Source organism: Lolium rigidum, chromosome 6 (assembly GCF_022539505.1).
Source record: "Lolium rigidum isolate FL_2022 chromosome 6, APGP_CSIRO_Lrig_0.1, whole genome shotgun sequence".
In the NCBI taxonomy this organism is placed as follows: Eukaryota; Viridiplantae; Streptophyta; class Magnoliopsida; order Poales; family Poaceae; genus Lolium; species Lolium rigidum.
Window position 1 is genome coordinate 242344931 of NC_061513.1, and position 6238 is coordinate 242351168.

Sequence of the window (6238 nt, forward strand, 5' to 3'; positions counted from 1 at the left end):
TAAAACCACCATGAATAAAATGAGAACCTCCATCAGTCATAATATATCTAGGAACTCCAAATCTAGGAAAAATAATATCTAAAAGCATTCTTAAAGAGGTCTCACCATCAACACTTTTTGTAGGTATGGCTTCCACCCATTTAGTAACATAATCAACAGCGACAAGTATATGAGTGTTACCTTCTGAAGAAGGGAAATGACCCATGAAGTCAAATCCCCAACAATCGAATGGTTCAATAACAAGAGTATAATTCATAGGCATTTAATTGCGTCTGGAGATATTACCAACCCTTTGACATTCATCACAAGATAAAATAAACTTTCTTGCATCCTTGAAGAGAGTTGGCCAATAGAAACCTGATTGTAGAACCTTTTGCGCGGTTCTATCTCCGGCGTGATGTCCTCCATAAACACTACCATGACACTTACTCAATATCTCTTGTTGTTCATATTCGGGAACACATCGTCGCAGAATACCATACACTCCTTCTTTATATAAGTGTGGGTCATCCCAAAAATAATGCCTCAAGTCATAAAAGAATTTCCTCCTTTGCTGAGCTGAAAAGGTTGGGGGCAAGTACTTGGATACAATAAAGTTAGCATAATCAGCGTACCAAGGACTATCTCGCGAGCTCACCTTTATTACAGCCAATTGTTCATTTGGAAAACTATCATTAACAGGAACAAGATCATAAGTAATATTTTCCAATCTAGACAAATTATCAGCAACAGGATTATCAGCACCTTTCCTATCTATAATATGTAATCAAATTCTTGCAAGAGAAGCACCCATCTAATAAGCCTTGGCTTAGCATCTTTCTTTGCCATAAGGTATCTAATTGCAAAGCATGATCGATATGAATTGTAACTTTTGAATCAACAATATAGGATCTAAACTTGTCACAAGCAAAGACTACAGCCTAATAATTCTTTTTCAGCTTGTAGCATAATTTCTTTGAGCAAGCATCAAGAGTTTTGCTAGCATAATGAATAACATTCAATTTCTTATCTACTCGCTGTCCAAGAACAGCACCTACAGCAAAATCACTAGCATCACACATAATTTCAAAAGGTAAATTCCAATCATGAGGTTCAACTACAGGAGCGGTTGTTAAGGCTTTCTTTAGAGTTTCAAAAGCTTCCTTACAATCATCATCAAAAAAAAGGTACATCTTTTTGAAGAAGATTAGTAAGAGGCTTTGAAATCTTGGAGAAATCTTTAATAAATCTCCTATAAAACCCGGCATGACCAAGAACACTACGAATACCTTTAACATCCCTATGATAGGGCATCTTCTTAATTGCTTCAACTTTAGCTCTATCAACTTCAATACCTCTCTCAGAAATTTTATGTCCCAATACAATTCCTTCATTAACCATAAAGTGGCATTTCTCCCAATTAAGAACGAGGTTAGTTTCTTCACATCTCTGCAATACTTTATCAAGGTTTCGCAAGCAATTTTCAAAAGAATTCCCATAGACAGAAAAATCATCCATGAATACCTCTACAATATTCTCACAAAAGCCATGAAAAATAGCAGACATGCGTCTTTGAAAAGTAGCAGGAGCATTACATAAACGAGAGTGGATTTGGTGACCAGGGGGATACGTGAGCACGCCCTAGCCACCGTTGGATCAACGTTGAGATTCATTTGCTGGCTCACGGCGACCAACGGCGTGAAAACCTTTTTTGGCTGCTTCCTGTGCTTCTCCCGCATCACCTCCCAGCCCCTGCTTCCCCCTTTTTTGCTGCTTCCCTTGGCTCACAGACGAGGCGAGAACACTGCAGCGGACGCGCACGCCGCGGCGGCCACGGCCTCGGCGAGTGCTCCAAAAACCTCGACCTCTGCCGAGCTGCGGAGAGAGCGCACGGCCGAGGCGAGCCTGGCGTCGTCGTGGCGCCGGAGCGCGGCCTGAGCCTCGGACACCTGCGCCTGGAGCTCGCCTGGAACGCGCCGTGCATGTCGGCGAGGACCAGGAAGCCATCGAGGAGCCGTTGTGTAGCGCGGAGCGGGATTCGGGGAGGAGCAGCCAGAGCGGCGTGGAGCGCGTCGAGGTGGCGAGGCCCGTGGATGGGGATGAGGGTGCGGCGACGGTCGCAGAGATGGGCGAGGCCCGTGGATGGGACGAGGGTGCGGCGACGGTTGTAGAGATGGGCGAGGAGCGGGTGGGAGCTCAAGATCGAGATCGATCCGGCGACCTACAGCGCGACGCGCTAGCTAGCCTGGATCGGCTCCACGGGGCGCCGAGGGGTGGTTCGCCTCCATCGACCGTCGGCCACCGCGCGCCCTGCATCTCTGCCGTCCGGCCAGGAAGAGACGAACCAGGGCCTCCAACGGTCAGGCTCGAGCTGCCCAGGCGAAGCGAGGGGCGGAATTAGAGAGAGGAGCGTCTGATCCAGCTTCACGAGCCAAATCGAGAAAAATTAGTGAACCAAAGTTTGGGAAACCAAGGCGGCGCTCCAGATCGAGCCGGCCGTAGTCGGAGCAGAGCGGCCGCACCTCCCCATCGCCCCTCTCTCCCGAAGCGCTCTGATTCTTGGTCGGGCAGGGGAGTAGGCGGAGGTGACCTGAGGCTTGGCAGCGATGGGCTCCAGGCCGGCGTGGGGAGCAGTCGAGCGTTCTTCAATCCCTGCTGATGTTGTCGGAGAGGCCGCGTGTGTGTGTCCTCCTGCTGCACGGCCGTGGAATCACCATGGACGCACTCACCATCAAGCGCTACTCGGTAAATCCCATCCTCTCAATGCTTTCCGTCAGCTAGAAATAGGTATCGCCCAATGTGTGGATCTACTCTCTTTAGGTTCTCTTTATTGACTTCTTGTACACTGTCGCTCTGATTATGTTGTTATGCTCCAGTAGGTTCTTCGTTGTCTTGCAAAGAAAGTGCTGCTAGATTTTCTCCCTTGATATTATTTGTTAATGAATCATGAAACAAAGACTGGTCTCTACATATCATTCAGTTGTGTTAAACAATGCTTGTAGATCTGCTAAATAGAGGATCTTTTTTCCATCACGGTACGTTCTAATAAGGGCATAAACATATGATTCTATTGAAATTGACTGATACAAAGCGCTAGAATGGGCTTGTTTCTGAATGGTTAAGTGGACACTTAGATAATCATAGATGTTCCATGAACTAACAGTGTTGTCTTTCTTCTAAGGGATGCACTTCCTTAAATCATTTCATGGCCATGCAGGTTTTGAGTCTATCAGTTTTGTTGGGGTGGACTCTAAGAAGTTCTTTCAGATGGTTGAAGACAAGAAGAAGAGAATACGCGGCCAACATCTGATGGAGCCGGTCATGCATTATCACACAGCACCACGGGTTTGTTGCTTTCTCTTATGGCGGGCTACAAAATATTTGGGGAAATTGCTGCTATTTTTCTTTTGGGCCATCTGTGCACATCCTAGCAGATGTTACCTCTGTTCATGTCTGAGTGAATTTCCGTTCTGTTGGATATATGCTTCTCCATATTTGTATGCATGCTGCGACCTTTATGATGCTCTACCTGTCAACTGTCATCATGAAAGTTCGCCTGCATATCTCTGAATTTCTTTTGCAATTCATATCTTGGAATCTTCCTCTTTCTGGTGCTTTGTGATACATTTTTGGCACAAGGAATTAAAATATCAGCACATATGGGTTCATATTTTTTGGCACTTCGGAGTGTTATATCTGAAAATTAACAAGCGTTCTCTGTCAGGGTCTGGAGCATGCATTGTTTCTTCAAATAGACTGATGCGGGGACTGCTCTATATGCGGCATAACCTGATGAGGATATAGAGAACACCGAGGATGCTGTAATGGAAGAGATGTCAAGGGTTAGGAACCAGTTTGACAAGAGTGGCGAGGGTGTCTATGTGCAACGCAGCAATGCAGGTTTCCAACTGAATATTGTTAAACAGAGCTTTCTGAATACTGTTTCCGTGCATAGACTCATGCATTGTTTCTGCAAATGAACTCATGCATTGTTTATGTGCAGGAGCCGCTGAGGAGCACAACGAGCTTCAGAGGAGCACGGAGAGCTTCGGAGAAGCACGACGAGCTGCCGAGGAGCGCTGAGCTGCCGAGGAGGACTTGGACATGAGCCGTTGAGGAGGAACCTTCGGAGGAGCACGGCGAGCTGCGGAGTAGGACTGGGACACGAGCTTTGTAGGAGCACGGCGAGCCGCTGAGTAGCACGATGAGCTTCGGAGGAGAACGGTGAGCTGCCGTGGAGCGGTGAGCTGTGGAGGACTGGGACACGAGCACAGCGAGGACGCGGTACTCAGCACTTGCGGACGGAGGCACATCAATCAACGGAGGAGCGCAAATGGAGGTTCTGACGATGTGCCGAGGCTATGGGCGCTGCCGGAGAGGCCGGGTGAGCTGCCGGATGATCCTGGCCTCCTTGGCGGAGCGGTCAATCGGCGGCCTCAGACAGGTCGCAGGCAAGCTGGAGCAGGAGGAAGACGACGATTTGGCGGAGTTGTGAACGGCGATGGCGAGAGATTGCGGCCGGCGCGGCCAGAATTTTGGATCTTGAATCTAGCGTGATTTGTATTGGATTAATTCTATGTGGGTTAGTTTGCAATTTGTAAAGTGACTACAGCCCACGCAGCTCTTTTCAAGACGGAGGGAGTACATGCGATTCTCCCCTTAACGTTTTTCTTACGGCGTTAGACACGTGTCGAACAGCTAACGCGTGCTCACGTATACACGTGATCACCGAGCTTCATCCGTACGCCTATAATCATAAGTTCCATAGAGACAAGTGAAAGTGGTTTTCTCTTGATCTTAAGTTTTAACAGCAATTTGTGAAAACCCAGAATAACCATCAAGAAAGCAAAAATGAGTATTTTTAGACAACCTTTCTAACATTTGATCAATAAAGGGTAAAGGGTAATGATCTTTCTTAGTAACCTTATTAACTTTTCGATAATCAATGCACATTCTATACCCTACAACTACTCTTTGAGGGATGAGCTCATCATTATCATTAGGCACAACAGTCATTCCTCCTTTCTTAGGAACACAATGCACATGACTAACCCATCTACTATCAGCAATAGGATATATAATACCAGCTTCAAGAAGTTTTAATACCTCATTCCTTATCACATCCTTCATCTTCGGGATTAGACGACGTTGATGTTCAACAACAGGCTTTGCATCATCTTCCATATTGATAGCATGTTGGCAAATAGAGGGAGAAATCCCCTTCAAATCATCAAGAGTATAGCCAATAGCTCCTCGGTGTTTCTTCAATATTTCCAATAACCTTTCTTCCTCAATATCTGAAAGCTTAGAACTAATAATAACAGGATATATTTTCTTATCATCAATATGAGCATATTTAAGATTATCAGGCAACGGTTTTAAATCAAAAACAGGATTTTCCTTTGGTGGTGGTGTTGTACCTAAATCTTCAACCGGCAAGTCATGTTTAAGAATAGGTTGACGAAGGAAAATTTCATCAAGCTCATTTCTTTCTTCCCTAAAGACTTCACTCTCACTATTCTCCAAATGTTGCTGCAATGGATTATTAGGAGCAAGAGCAATAGACGTGCACTGTTCAACTCTAAAATCATTATTAGGCAAATCAGCTTTATAAGGGGTTTTGGCAAATTTAGAGAAATTAAACTCATAAGATTCACCAGCAAATTTATTCATAATTTTTTCCTTCTTGCAATCTATAACAGCTCCACAAGTATTTAGGAAAGGTCTACCAAAAATAATAGGACAATACTTACTAGCAAGCGAGAACCAAGTACCAAAAAGTCAGCAGGATATTTAATCTTACCACATAGAACTTCCACATCTCGAACAATATCAATAGGAGAGATAGTTTCTCTATTAGCTAGCCGAATAACCACATCAATATCTTCAAGTTCACAAGAACCAATTTCATGCATGATCTCCGTATAAAGCTCATAAGGAATGGCGCTAATACTTGCACCAATGTCGCATAAACCATAATAACAATGATCACCAATTCTAACAGAGAGCATAGGAACACTGGCTTTTCTAGACTTATTAGGATGCGAAACAATATTAGAAGCATCTTCACAGAAAATAATATGACCATCTTCTACATTTTCAGTCACAAGATCTTTAACTATTGCAACAGCAGGTTCAACCTTTATTTGTTCTTCAGGTTCTATAGGTTTCTTTGCACTTTTATTAACCGCACTAGATATAACAGAGTACTCCTTCATTTTAGCAGGGAAAGGAGTTTTTTCGATATAAGCTTCAGGAA

The 6238-nt window shown here is 44.7% G+C and overlaps 1 long non-coding RNA gene across 1 annotated transcript; it reads left to right on the forward strand.

Moving 5' to 3' along the window:
- Window positions 1–2651: 2651 nt before the first annotated feature.
- LOC124659391 lies at window positions 2652–4031 on the forward strand. Its single transcript, XR_006989558.1, has 4 exons — window positions 2652–2724; window positions 3197–3324; window positions 3704–3879; window positions 3983–4031. It is a non-coding gene; the product is annotated as an uncharacterized LOC124659391 (long non-coding RNA).
- Window positions 4032–6238: the final 2207 nt, after the last annotated feature.